Here is a 15,700-nt window from a genome sequence, read left to right on the forward strand (position 1 = left end):
TTTGGGTTCTAGTATTATGGGAGAGGGAGAAAAACATCTCCCTATTCTCCCAGGCCGAGGGAGGGATCATCATTCCCTTCTCCTGGGATGCCCTGTGCTCAAAGAGCTCTAAATGATGTTCCCGGGGCGATCACCGGAATATTGCCTGGTCTAGCCATGGCCTTACAGACTCTGAAGGATGCTCTTGGGGAGTTGCCTCTTGTCAGGGTTGGTGTTCCTGTTGAAGCCCTCGCCTCATTATGGAATGGTAAGATGGAAAGGGCTATCAACATGATTGCTCCCAAGGATCCTCTCCTGTGATGTAGAACCTGATTGCTGATCAGTTTCTCGGGGGAGCTGAGAACAAACAGGATGACAGCTGGAACACAGATGGAGTAAGGAGCTAAGTGCTCTTACTTGTCTGCCACTGATACATCTTCAAGGCGTCTAGCTCTGCCCCCCCCTTTTGCCTCTGACATAATTGTTGTTGTCCAGTTGTTAACCCAAAGCTGAGTTTTCCCATGTTATATTTATTTTGAACTCAGCTTTGGCCTTTGGATGTTTGCCCCGTCTTTGTTGAAGTCTTTATCAGTTCCACTTGATTTCTTAACAAGAATGTGTGCATTTTGCCCAGGACCCCATACTGGCTTGCAGAGGCCAAAGGGTAGCAGGCACCCGTTGAGAAAGGGAGGGGAGGGGATGGGATGAGAAAAGTAGCTGTTGAAAGCCAGGGGCTTTGGAATATGACAAATGCCTGGGGAGTTTTTTTTTTTGGGGGGGGGGTTATCGCTGACACTGGTTGCTCTGTAATCTTGACCTGACTCTAGGGAGCAAGCCACAGTCAAGCCAGACTTCTTATGAGTTTCACATGATTTCAGCTTTGTCAACACAGAAGGAAGAAGGGTTAAAGAAGATACTGCTGACTCCTGAACCATGTCTATAGCCATTTGTAATGCCACAGTTGGGAGCCAGTGGGTTGAAGGGATGCAGAGAAGGGGAGCGAGGGGGTGATGAGTCAAGCAGCATGTGTGGGGGGAATGGGCCATTTAGCCAGGCTCATTTCTCCTCCTGCTAGGCTGCTGACAGAGCTAGCACGGCCTGCCATACACCATCAGTGACCTGGAAAAGAAATCCACCAGGCTGAGACTAGAGGAGGCCTTTCAGAACCATTCACATGTGGACCTCAGGTTACGTCTGTGCGCACTTCACAGGAATGTAGGGGGTGGCGGGAGCTGGAAGACACATGGCCATAAAGCCAGGGCTACTAGCATGCCTCCTCCCTAACAAGCCTCTGCTGGTCCATTTTACACTTCAGGGTTGGCACACGCAGACATGACCATCTCTCAGTTCCTCACCATGTACTTCCTCAGCACTGGATGACCAGCAACTGCATGTGTCAGCTCAGCTGACTTTATTGAAAAGCATGTTTTGTGTTTCAGGTGACAGGAGGGGATCTGAGAGTTCTTTCTGTGGTGGTTGACTTGATGCCATTATCATGAACTAAAGGGCATGCTGTACGTGTGTGGATCAGACCCTCAGGGTATGGTTCGCAATGCACATTGGTGAAGAGGATGCTACCCGAAACCAAGTGGTCCTTGCCACACCTTATCGTGTGGAGCTCCACCATCATATTACGTGCCTTTCCCCATGACTACCAGTAGGGAATTTGTTCCTGGAGCCATCTCCATTTGCCTCCCTTGCCCTTTCTTGAGGCCGTCTGGCCCTCCCTGCAGGAAGCCACCTGTGCAGACAGAGTCCAGCTTCAAGCCTGGTTATCTTAGAATAATAGAGCCCTAACTGGAAGATACACCAAAGATATCTAGTTCAGCAGCCTCTACCGCCACCACCCACAATGTAGCACTTCCATGGAGAAGCATTGGAACGAGTGGAAAAGCTTTCTTTGCTTTGCTTTAGATGGCCTGCTCCGGCTTTTAGTCTCTCTTCTGTTTTAATTTTAATGCCATCCTCAAATTTTATTATATGGCAGGAGGTTTTGCACCTGTGTTTCTAGGATTTATGATACAGTTCTTTTAAAATAACGATTTTGTTGTACATCATTAATATTGTTGAACAAGAACAAGTATCCTGCGTCCAGTTTTAGGCACTACAATTTAAGATGGAACATGTCCAAACTGGAACATGTCCACAGGAGAGAGGCTATGATGGTGGGGACCGGGAGACCAAAACTGGAGAAGGCATGCTTAACAGCCAAGATGATATTTATTTAAAATTATTTTTAGGCTGCTTTAATGAGTAGCTGTCATGGTTCCAAGCCCCCCGTCACTTGGGGCTCAGGTGGCCTCGATGGCATGGAGTGCCTTCTACCAGCTTCGGTTGGTGGCCCAGCTACGCCCCTATCTGGACAGGGATAACCTGGCTTCAGTTGTCCATGCTCTGGTAACTTCGGAGTTAGATTACTGCAATGCCCTCTACGTGGGGCTGCCTTTGAAAACAGTTCAGAAGCTGCAGCTTGTGCAAAATGCAGCAGCCAGGTTAATAACGAGGACCAAGAGACTGACCCTGGCCCACTTGCGCTGGCTGCCTGTATGTTTCTGAGCCCGAATCAAGGTACTGATTTTAACTTATAAAGCCTAACACGGTTTGGGACCACAATACCTGCTGGAAAATCTCTCCCGACACCAAGTCTGGGATCGTGTCTTCCAGCTCCTCCCCCCAGGGCCGATTTCAGCCTTCTCCTGTGGGGCAGGGGCAGGGACAGAAGGACACGTTTCTGGAAGTCCGGGAACGCGTCTTCCTGCTCCCAGTGCCGATCTAGACTTCACCTGTGCTAGATCGGCGCTGGGGAAGGCTGTAAGTCCTGGAACGTGTCTTTCCCCCGGTGAATTGGGGGCCAGTCCTGGTTGCCCCAGAGACCATTTTTCCGGAGGTCTCCAGGATTTCCTGTGCAACTGGTCACCCTACTCCCACCAGTTAGCTTTGTGGAAGGACTCCATTGGGTTCTAGTATGAGAGAGGGAGAAAAAGGTCTCCCTATCCACATTATCCACGGTATGCATAATTTTGACAACTCTTTCATGTCTACATATTTTCCAAGCTAAACAATCCCAGTGGTTGCAACCTTCCCTCACGGGGGAGATGCTCCAGCCCCTTGAGTATTTTAGTTGCCATTTTCTGCACTTTTTCCAGCTCTACAATATCTGCTTTTAGGTGTGGTGACCAGAACTGTACAAAATGGCACCACAGATTTTTGTAAAGGCTGTTTTATGATACTGGCAGTTTTATTCTCAATTCCTTTTCCAATAATGCCTAGCAAGGAGTTTGCCTTCTTTACATCAGCCGCACACTGGGTTGAGATTTTCATCAAGCTGTCCACCACAATCCCAATATCTCTTTCTTGGTCGGTCACTGCTAGCTCAGATCCCATCAGGTTATAATTGAAGTTGGGATTTTTTTATACCAATGTGCATCACTTTACACTTGCTTACATTGAACCCCATTTGCCATTTGAATGCCCACTCTCCCAGCTTGAAGAGATATTTTAAAGCTCCTCACCCTTTTTGTGTTTACCCCCCTAAATAATTTGGTGTTAATGGCAAACTTGGCTACCTCACTACTCATTCCTAATTCCAGATCATTATGAACAAGTTGAAAACCATTGGTCCTAATACTGATCCCTCTGGAACTCCAGTGCTTACTTTCTCCAGTGGGAGAATTTACCATTTATTCCTACTCCATACTTTCTTTTCTTTAACAGTTACCTCTCCCCTTATTCCATGACTGCTAATTTGCTCAGGAGTCTTTGGTGAGGGACTTTGCCAAGCAAACAATGTCCACCAGATCACCCTTGTCTACATGTTTGTTGACACTCTCAAAGAGCTCTAAATGATTAGTGAGACAGGACTTACCCTTGTGGAAACTGCATTGCTTCTTTTTCAGCAGGGTCGGTCTTTCTATATACTTACTATTTTTCTTTCTTTAATAAAGCTTTCAACCAATTTACCTGGAACAGATGTTGAGCTAACTGGCCTATAATTTTCCAGATCCCCCCTGGATCCCTTTTTAAAAATTGGTGTTACAATTGGCCATCTTCCAGTCCTCTGGTACAGGCGCTGAGCTTAGGGGCATGTAGCATATTTTAGTTAGAAGATCAGTGTGGTGTCACCAGTCTCTGCGATGTCTACTTAAACCTCCTTCGTTGCCACCACCCCATTCTTTATCTTTTAAAAGAATGAGGGAACAATAAACCTTCTTTTAAGAAACTATTTGTGTGTGAGTGTGCTTGTATATTGTCCAACTGAAGTAATGCATATGACTGAGCAGACGTGGTTGAAATAGCAAAATAAGAATTGTTTATTCATGAGTAAAAGATTTAAAAGACACTTTAAGTTTGTTCTAGATTTTTCACATTAGATAATTCCAAATTAGATTACTGCAATGTGCTCTACGTAGGGCTGCCTTTGAAGACGGTTCAGAAGCTGCAGCTTGTGCAAAATGCAGCAGCCGGATTGATAACTGGAACCAGAAGGTTCGAGCATATAAGGCCAATTCTGGCTTGCTTGCATTGGCTGCCTATACGTTTCCGAGCCCAACTCAAGGTGCTGGTTTTAACCTATAAAGCCTTACATGGCTTGGGACCACAATATCTGATGGGACGCCTTTCCCAACATGAACCTACCCGTAACACTATATTCAACATCTAAGGTCCTCCTCTGAGTGTCTATTCCGAGGGAAGCGCAGAGGATGGCAACAAGGGAGAGGTCCTTTTCAATGGTGGCCCCCCAATTATGGAATGATCTCCCCAACGAGGCACGCCTGGTGCCAACATTGTTATCTTTTTGGTGCCAGGTTAAGACTTTTCTCTTCTCCCAGGCAGTTTACAACATATGCTGAGTTTTTTTAACTGACCCCAGAATAGTTGTTTTAAATTATATTGATGTTTTTATGCTTTAATTATTTTGTATATTTGTTTTTAATGTTCACTGTTTTTAACTTGTGTAAACCGCCCAGAGAGATTCGGCTATGGGGTGGTATATAAATGTAATAAATAAATAAATACACACAAATCTACCTCCCAGGGAATACTAACCACTTCCAAATCCTATAACCCCACTTCCTAAGCCTATCCTGATACAAGCTTCTACTGAACCTTACTCACTCCTGCCTTCACTAACTCCTAACCCTGACTAACTCTCTAACAGCCAAACTGTCTCTCCTTCTCTTTCAAATCAACCAACCAGACAACACTATTCACACTGTTCTCCAGTCTATCCTCCTTTAATACACCTTTAACTCCATTGTCATCCAAAGGTCCAGCTGCCCCCTTCCTGGTTTCCTGCTGTGTCTGCAAAGTTCAACCAGTTCTAATGGGGAAAAAACTTATAGCCAGTTGCTGATTTCCAATGATAGTGATGGGAGCCATGAATCAAAATTCAAAGTTTAAGCAGGCAGTTTCTGGGTTCCAAACTGAATCTTGTAATCAGTGCACACCCCTAGCATTTAGCCATGAAGTTCAGTGGGAAGGGTATGGGCAAGTCACCATGTCTCTTTAACCTACTTCATATGATTTTTATGGGGATGAAATGATGGAAACCTCCTGGTACCTGCTCAGCTGGTAAATTCCTCCTAAAGGAAATGTGAGAAGAATGTGGGATACAGAGGTGTGCATTAGCACACCTACTTCATACACATTTCCACTTCCCAGAGGTGAATCTGTCTAGCTTGGTATAGTCTATGTTCTCATTTTCCTGTGCCAAGCTTATTTGACCCCAGTTCTGGGTGTCATTTCCCCCCCCCCATCCCATGCATGCATGCGCACACGCACTGGTATCTGTAGTATGTAGCTGCACATTTGTCAAGTGTACACATTTTTGTATGCATGCACTCATTGAACAAAGCAATGTGCACATTTCTAAAATGTGCACTGTTCTTTGCTCATTTTCCAAATGTGTGAATATTGTCAATCACGTTTTTGCTATGTGTGACAGATAAGACCCCCATGCAAGGGCAGGCAAAGCTAACAAGCGCAAGTGCCCCAGGGTGTCTGAGCAAAAGACAACTTGGGTCCAGGGTCCAAGCCTCAGAAGCTGGGGTGTCGTAAGTTGCCACATTTGTCCAGGCAGATTAGGCCTTTGCTTGTGTTCTTGAGAAGTACGGGGCAACCTCGGGCGACTTGCTGACTGCGTTTCTGATGACTCTTGGAAAGGGGAAGAGGGAGGGTTGAGCATGGAGTGCTTGGTGTACACTTTTCCCCAGAAAGGGGGTCTTTGGTGGGGGTCTTTTGGCCCACCCTAACATAGGGTGACCATATGAAGAGGAGGACAGGGCTCCTGTATCTTTAAGAGTTGCATTGAAAAGGGAATTTCAGCAGGTGTCATTTGTATATATGGAGAACCTGGTGAAATTCCCTCTTCATCACAACAGTTAAATCTGCAGGAGCTATGCTAGAGTGACCAGATTTAAAAGAGGGCAGGGCACCTGCAGCTTTAACTGTTGTGATGAAGAGGAAATTTCACCAGTTGCTCCATATATACAAATGACACCTGCTTTTCAGTGCAACTGTTAAAGGTACAGGAGCCCTGGCCTCCTTTTCATATGGGCACCCTACCTAACAGCTCTAATAGGCAGCAGCTGAGTCTGGGTGTGGCTCAGCAACCTTTATTAGGAAAAGCCCAGCAGTCAGCATTTGCTGGTTGCTGGAAACAACCTCTCCCCAACTTCTCCTGGTTTCTTCGCTCATCTTGAACCCATGTGCTATGAACTTGGACTACGGCTTGACCCTGCTACTGGATTGTGTATGTATTGGGCTGCCTAATTCTGTTTGACCACTTCTGCTTTGCCTGACTCTATGGCCCTGTGCAGAAGATACCTTAAACCACAGGCTTAAGCACCGTGGTTAAAGCCATGGTTTAATGTGTCTTCTGAACAGGGCCATTATCTTGGCTTGCTTGCCTGTGTCTTGACCTTGGTCCTGTTATCTGGATCCCTCCTGCATTTGCCAGAGCTTCTGAAACTTGTCTTCTGGGACATTGGCCTGGGTTATAACTTGTCCCTTCCATCAGCCCTATAACTTAGACTGCTACCAACACAGGACTGCTAAAATCAAATGTTAAAGTGTAAGATACTGTGTGTCTCTGGCCTGGTTCAGACAACACGCTAAACCATGCTGCTTAACCACAAAATGGTTAAGGTGAACCGCCCAGAGAGCTTCGGCTGTTGGGCGGTATAAAAATGTAATAAATAAATAAATTTTGTGGTCAAGCAGCATGGTTTAGCATGTGGTCTGAGCCAGGCCAGTGAAGGGGAAGGAAAACGTGTCTCTCTGTGTGTGTGGCCTGACTAGAAGAGCCAAGACACCCACTAATGGCACTTTGCTCTGGCAAGCAAGAAGCCTAGTGCTTTCAGCAGGAGCCTTTCCTCTGGGAAGAGAGTCTCAGCGACTTCAGCAGCGGTGTTGCACCTTGCCCTGGGGAGTGGGGGGCGGATAAGGCACACTGTCTTGTTTTAATTGAATTTTACTGTTTTAAAATTTCATATTGGTTTTAACATGTCAATGTTTTAATTTGTATTAGGATTGTATATTTATTCTATTTTATATGTATGGTTTTCTCTGTACGCCACCCTGAGATCCTTGTGGTATAGGGTGGGATGTAAAATGTTTGAATAAATAAATAAAATGCCTCTGGGAAGAAGGGGAGTCTGGACTCTCCCAAATGCCAGGGACCTTACACAATTCAGAGAAGTGCAGTGCCATGGGTCCTAAGCCCTGGAAAAGATGCTACTTGATATGGGAGAAAGACTGGGCTGCCTTTCCATCCCGTCTAACCAAAGGGAATAATTGCTGTAGTTGCCAGAAACCTGCTTTTAACAAAAGATGGCTTTACATGCTAATGGCTGCCTTAAAAGACAGGTGTGCAGACTGACCAGGTGTGTCACTAACGATCACTCTGGCTATCCAGTATTTCATATTCTGCTCAGGTTTAAAATAAAATAACGCATTTTTGCCTTTGGAGAATACATTTGTAAGAGGTCTGTTAGGGACTGAATTGCTTGGTCCAGCCTTTGCTGATTCCTCTCAGCCCTGTTCCCTGGCCTTTTCTCCCAAGGGGGGACGGCGAGGCCTTGGCTTTTGGGCTGCCTCAAAATGGAGCCGCTACTTCTCACTTGCAAAAGAGCTACTTTGGAACAAGAGAGCTCCTTAAGCCCTGAAATAAGAGTAGGGTGACCATAGGAAAAGGAGGACAGGGCTCCTGTAGCTTTAGCAGTTGTATTGAAAAGGAAATTTTAGCACGTGTCATTTGTATATATGGAGAACCTGGTGAAATTCCCCTCTTCATCACCACAGTTAAAGCTGCAGGAGCCCGGCCCTCTTTTAAATCTGGTCACTCTAGTATAGCTCCTGCAGCTTTCACTGTGGTGATGAAGAGGGAATTTCACCAGGTTCTCCATATATACAAATGACACCTGCTAAAATTCCCTTTTCTATGCAACTGTTAAAGATGCAGGAGCCCTGTCCTCCTTTTCATATTGTCACCCTAAATAAGAGGCATTTGCCACAAATAAGAAACCCCAGCGCTGAGGAGAGAAAAAATCCCCTCAGAAGGAACAACTCCCAGCAGGGCGGTTTGTAAATAGCTCAGAATGCAATTAATAACAGCTGGCTGCAGTCTCGCAGATGCTGGGAGACAGAGGAAGACGAGGTGGACCTGGGTGAGGGTGAAGGTTGAGGGAATATGGCGTGAGGTAAAAAAAGAAAGAAAGAAAGAAGCGTTTATTAAGAGGCTTGTAAGGTGGATTTGATTTAAATCATGATTTAAATCACTACTCAGAAAGACTTTGAGGTGACCCCTCACAAAAAGTGCACTCTTCCTTGCTAAATTTTACACAACTCAGAGTTACCAAAGACTCATTCTTGCTGGTAGAAGCTTAATATTTGCAACCAGATGAAGGTTTCAATTTTAGAATAGCAACTTTTCAGATTAGTTTTAGTTCTATCAAAAAATAATAATACTGATTTGGTTATACTATTAGAAACACATCATAGATAATTATGAAATTATTGTGAGGTGAACTATCTCCAGTTTAATAAGTTAATCATTCATATTTGGACAGTGGTGTACTTTATTGGAAGGAGAAAAATAATCTTACAGAAACCTCTGGAAGAGCATGACATTGTGAATGGATTAATGGAATTTATTTACCAAAAAAATTAAACAGCCTCATGCTACATAGTTAAAAACTAATCCTTATTTCATGATGAATAACTTTTGGGAATAACCTTTGGGCTTTAATGTATCTTAAATAGAAAACTATCTTTAGAAAGATTTTTCCTCAAAAAGCATTTTATCAAAAAAAAAAATCCAATTTAAAAAATCAATTTTTTTAATTTTTTTAAAAAAATCATTGATTTTTATCCACCCTGTTTGAAAACCCCAAAGTAAATGTTAGGGTCCCCTCAGGTCTGGAGGCCTTGCTGTCTCCCTCCCACTCCACTCTTCAGTCCTTAATCTCTCTCAGGGACCCCCAAAACTTCCATGTCCCCTTTTAAGACAAATCACCCATTCAAAATCACACACTCCAGAGTAAAGGTGTTGTTGTTGTTGTTTTTAAACTTTTGGTGGTTTTAAATTTTGTATATCTGTTTTTAATGTTCATTGTGCTTAACTTTTGTAAGCCACCCAGAGACCTTTGGCTATGGGGCAGTATAGAAATGAAATGAAATAATAAAGTTAACAGAAAAGAAGCACAAGTCCTGGGTTCCCTCAGTCTAAAGCCTTCAGCTACAGAAGGGGCCCAATTCCCCCACCCTTCCCAAACACAGAAGTAACGGGGTTTAAAGACCAGGGGCATTGCTTCAGTAGTAAAAGCACCTAGTTTGTGTGAGAAAATCAGCTTTGGAAGAACCAGTTCCCAATATATATATATATATATATATATATATATATATATATATGCCACTTTGTAGCATTACAGACCACACAAAGACTCAAGGCTGAAAATTTCTACTCAGGAGCAAACGCCTGCTCATGAGGAGAAAGAACCAGTCCTTTTAAAGTTTCTTTTCCCCTTCTTTTTTTAATAGCTGCTTTCAGTGCTGCAAAGCATCGAATGGGAGGAGACTGGAGGGGTCTACTCAAGAGAAGGAAGGACCAGCTGTGAATGCTAACGAGCCAGGCTCCGTTCAGCTGCAGCAACAGAGCCAGAGCGTGCATAATCTCTCCGTCTTCCCCAGGCCCTCAGTTAGGTGGAGAATTTGCGCAGGGGAGAGACTCAGACGAAGAACCAGCCCTGCCGTGGCCTGCCTTCCCAGGAGCAGCACAAAGGCCCAGCTGGCCCTGTGGGGCTGACTGGGCCACAGGAAACACCCAGCCCTGGGCCTCACCTGCATTTTATCTGCCTTCTCGCTCGGCCTGCCTGCTGACCTGGACTGTTTCAATCTGCAACTTTGCAGGTAAAGGTTTTCTGTTAGGGACTGTGTGGTGGCTGGATTGGGCCAGAGCCTCACCTGGAAGTGGCACATTTTTATTTTTTTAAAAAAAACACCTATCCCTGTGTTGTGAGCAGAGCTGCCTCGTGGGGCACAGCTGGGCATATCCGCCTCGTGGGGGCATAGCCACCTTGTGGGGGGCATAGCCAGGCATAGCCACCTTGTGGTGGGGCATAGCCAGGCATAGCCGCCTTGTGGGGGGGGCATAGCCGGGCATAGCCGCCTTGGGGGGCATAGCCGGGCATAACCGCCTTGTGGGGGGGGCATAGCCGCCTTGTGGGGGGGGCAAAGTCGGGCACAGCCGCCACGAGGGGGCACAGCTGCCACTTGGGGGCACAGTCGCCACGAGGGGGCATAGCCGGGCACAGCCACCACATGGGGGCATAGCGCCTTCTCGCTTGGCCTGCCTGCTTACCAGGACTGTTTCAACCTGCAGCTGGCCGCTAAGGTTTTGCTGTTGGGGACTCCCTCTTCTACAGCTGCATTTTACCTGCTAGCAAGAGTGCCTTCTCGCTTGGCCTGCCTGGATCTGCAGCTTTGCTGGTAAGTGTTTGCCTCTGGGGACTGTGTGGTGGGGGGATTGGGCCGGAGCCTCACCTGGAAGAGGCTCATTCAAAAAACAACAACTAGCCTTGCCTTGGGGCAAGCTGCCACTTGGGGGCAAGCCTCAACACACAGGCGACATTTACAATCATCAGAGGAGCCCCTGCTTGTCCTTCCAAGTTGAACAAACTGTCGTCACAAAGATCCTTGATGGCGGGGCCTTCTTGTAGCAGCACCCACCCTCTGGAAAACTCTCCCTTGTGCTGTTTGGGAGGTAGAAATGTAACATCCTTCAAACGCCTCCTGAAGACATACCTGTTTTAGACAAGCTTTCTCTAGACTATGACTTACTTTGGTTTTATATGACATTTTTAAATTGTTATTCTTGATTTTTGTGTATTATGATTTTAATTGTGAGCTGCCCAGAGAGCCTTGGGGTTTGGGTAGTTTAAATATATAATAAATGAATAAAATAGGGGTCTGCTCTCTTGGCTGGTTTGCTGTAGTTATGGCTGGGGTGGTCAAAGAGTTATTTGAGCCACTGGCTTTGCTTCCCTTCTCCTCCTGGCTGTACTGAACAGCAAAGGAGCCAACAAGCCCTATTGAAATGCAGCTTCTGTTTGAGGGACATCTGAAAACTAAAGGTGTCTCTTTGGATATTGCAATTAGTAAGTTTAGTTTGTATTAGTCTTAAGTGTTTTATTTGTTCTTGTGTGTAATTGTACGTTTTCACTTCTCTTCTCAGCTTGTCTGTCTGCTTGATCTACGTGCGTCAAAGAAAGTTAAGTGCCTGGGATTTCATTTTATAATGTTTCTTGTGTTTTGCATTGTTGTGGGTTGCATTTTATTTTTTCTGATGCATATTTGGGGTTGGAATTGTTGTGGGTTGCATTTTATTTTCTGATGCATTTGGGGTTGGAATTATTGTGGGTTGCATTTTATTTTCTGATGCATTTGGGGTTGGTTGTTATTGTGAGAGTTGGGTTGTGTAACTTTTTTAGCATTTATCACACAATCCTATGTGTTTAATCAGAAGTAAACCCCAATGACCCTGTTCAGGAGGCGCCTTAAACTACGGTGGTTCAGGCTTTTTTGTTAACGGAAAAGGTCGAACCACTGTGGTTTAAGGAGCCTTCTGAACAGGGCCAAGGTCTGTGAAATGGGAGGGCACCAGGTTGGTGAAGGGTGGTTTAGAGGAAGACTGATTGGTAGTAATAGGGTTAAACTTAAACCCCTTACCAATATTTCTTCCTGGCTTCCTAAACGTGCTTTCACATTTTATATTGTATTTTATTTGATGATGTGTTCTGTGGTTTGAATGGTTGTGTATTTCATTTTATTTAATGATGCATTTTATGATTTGAATTGTTGTGAATTGCCCACAGAGCTCAACTGTAAGAGTTGGTTAGTGCCATTTTTTGGATTTATCACACAATCCTCCATGTGTTTAATTGGAAGTAAATCCCAATGTGTTTAACACGGGAGGGCACCAGGTTGGGGGAAGGGTGGTTTAGAGGAGCAATGGTTGGCAGTGATAGGGTTAAACACCCCTTACCAAGATTCCTTCCTAACTTCCTAATTACAATATAAAATGTAAAAGCACATTTTATTTCTTAAAGCATTTTGTGGTTTGTATTGTTGCATTTTTTGTTATGGCTTTTGTGGTTTTAACTGTGTATTGTGTGTTATTTGATCATGCATTTTGGAGATTCAATTGTTGTGTGGTTTTGATTGTTGTGAATTCCTCAAAGGGCTTCCTTGGCAGTGACAGGGCTGGACACCGCTTACCAAGATTGGTTCCTAATTGCAATATAAAATGTAAACTCAAGATTCCTTCCTTGCTTCCTAATTGCAATATAATATGTAAAAGCGCATTTTATTACATATTTTGTGGTTTTCATTGTTGTGTATTGCATTTTTTAATGCATTTTGGTGGTTAAATTGTTGTGTACTGTGTTTGATTTTACTATGCAATTTGGGGGTTTAATTGTTGTGTATTGTGTTTGATTTTACTATGCAAATTGGGGTGGGTGGGTTAATTTGTGTGTGTTGCATTTTATTGTATGTTATTTCATTTCTTAAATTTCTATACTGTCCCATAGCTGGGGCTCTCTGGGCGGTTCACAGGCTCTATTCAATAATAATAATAATAATAATAATAATAATAATAAATTAACGGCCTCTCCCTCTGGATCGAGGCAGGAAACAACATACAACAATACAGATAGTGGTATAATTGTAAACAGTGAGGTCAAAATAAAATTAACTGCAAAAAGCTGCAACTGCATTTTTATCAGTGATCAGTAAACAAGGTAAATGATAACACCATGGCCCTGACACCAGGATACAATCACACAGCTTGTGTTAATTGGCTTAATTGCCAGAGGTGTCGATGTATTTGACATAATTATGCATGGGGTTAATTGTTGTGAATTGCCCAAAGAGCCTGGTTGTAAGAGTTTGTGCCCACAGGTTTTCTGCAAGGTAAGTGTGCATAGGAATGATGCATCTCATCAGGATCATTAACATCAGTTGAAGACTTTGAGGACTTCTGACAAGGTGAGTGCAAGATTTGTACATGTGTGAGAGCAGAATTAAAACTCAGCTTAGCTTAGTCCTATGTACATCTTTTCTCAGAGACACTGTTAGTCCTGTTGCTTCTTTACTAGTAATTGCTTAAATATCTAGTCATGTTTTATTGGGTTGTGTGGGGTAGCACAGTTTTTGGGATTGCTTCAGGCAGCAAAATACCTTGGGCCAGACCTGGTCTTAGGACTGTGTTACACACAGGTAGCGTCCCCTTTATGGGGATGTCTCAGGTTAGCAATGGTCGCTTGCAAGCATGTCTGGCCCACCTCCATGGAGAACGTTATGCGCTAAGTGCAGGGACTTAGCAGACTGCTTGCCTCCTCTTCATGGGTTGGCTGACTAAGTGCTGTGTTACACACAGGTAGCGTTCCCTTTATGGGGATGTCCCAGGTTAGCAATGGTCTTCATGGATTTTGGAGGTTTTAATTGTTGTGTATTGCATTTACTGTACACATTTAACATTAGTCATTAGGCAGATTTAAAATATAATAAATTAGAGGATATTAAATCAAAAGAAATGTGTTTATTATGAATTTTAATTTTTTCTCTCCTGTGAAATTAATGTAACCATAACCTAATAAAGGCATCTGAAACCTGAGTTGGTGTATTTATTTTGTCTGTGTGCATTCATTTTGCTTATGTGTATGTAATAAAAGCATTCTGTTGCAAAAGTGTCATTTTTCCTTTGTTGTCTTAATACTCTAAAAAGTTTATTAAGTTTCTCTGAAAGTGTCATGCTATAATGTATATTATGTTGAAATGTTTTGCATCCTTCCAAAATTTGTTTATGTGCATTTGGCTATCTGCATTTTATTTTACAAAGTATTTTGTGGTTTTAATTGTTGTGTACTGCCCAAAGAGATTAGTTGTAAGAGTTGATTTGTGTCATTTTTTTAGGGTTTATCGTGAAGTCCTATTTGTGTTTATTCAGAGGTAAATCCTCATGCATTTAACTGTGAAATGCGAGGACTCCAGATTGGTGAAGGTTGGTTTAGAGGTTGAATGGTTGTCAGTGATAGGGTTACACACCCCTTACCAGGACTTCTTCCTTGCTTCCTAACTGCGCTTTTACATTTTATATTGCAAAACATTTTGTGGGTTTAATTCTGGTGTATTGCATTTTATTTTGCAATGTATTTTGAGGGTTTTAATTGTTATGAATTGCCCAAAGAACATTGTTGTAAGAGTTAGTTTGTCATTTTTTTTAGGGTTTATTGCAAAGTCAACAGAAGTAAATCTTAATGTGTTTAACTGTGAAATGGGGGGGGGGGGAGAGACCAGCTTGGGGAAAGGTGGTTTAGAGGAAGAACTGTTGGCAGTGATTGGGTTAAATATACCTTACCAAGATTACTTCCTTGTTTCCTAATTTCATGTTTTCATTTCGCAGTTTAAATTGTTGTGTATTGAATTTTATTATTTTATTATAAACTTAAATATCACCATAATACAGAAACCTTAAAAGCAAGGAATAAGTAATAAATTGCTATATATATTTAAAAGAAAGAGTCCGACACTATAAATACACACTAGGAATTTAACATTAGTTATTAGGCAGGTTTAAAATAAGATGAATTCCTGGGAGGATAGGTATCAAATAGAAAGGAAAGACTGTTTTTTATTATTATGTACTTTTATTTTTCTCTCCTGAGAAACTATTGAAACCATAACCTAATAAAGGCATCTGAAACCTGTGTTGGTACTTTTATTTTGTTTCTGTGTATGTAATAAAACACCGGCATTCTGTTGCAAAAGCGTCTCCTCCTTTTGCTTTCTTAATAGGTCTAAAATGTTGAGTATGTTTCTCTGTAAGTGCTATTTCTCATACTGTATTGTACCGTCGTCTTAGGTTTAAACCCTTTTGCATCCTCCCAACAGTTGGCAAATGCTATTTCTCAAACTGTTTTGTACCGTCGTCCTTAGTTTAAACCTTTTGCGCCCTTCCAACATTTGGCTATTTTATTTCAAAATGCATTTTGTGCTTTTAATTGTTGTCAGTAGACCAAAGACCTTGATTGTAAAGAGTTTGTGCTTACTTTGTGATAAATCCTAACAGTGTTCAGTTTCCCAATCAGGATTTCTGCAAGTTAAGTATGCAATCCCATTACTTCTGTCAAGGTAAGTATATAATTTGTACATGTGTGAGAGC

The sequence above is a fragment of the Elgaria multicarinata genome, chromosome 15, assembly GCF_023053635.1.
Source record: "Elgaria multicarinata webbii isolate HBS135686 ecotype San Diego chromosome 15, rElgMul1.1.pri, whole genome shotgun sequence".
NCBI classification, from domain to species: Eukaryota; Metazoa; Chordata; class Lepidosauria; order Squamata; family Anguidae; genus Elgaria; species Elgaria multicarinata.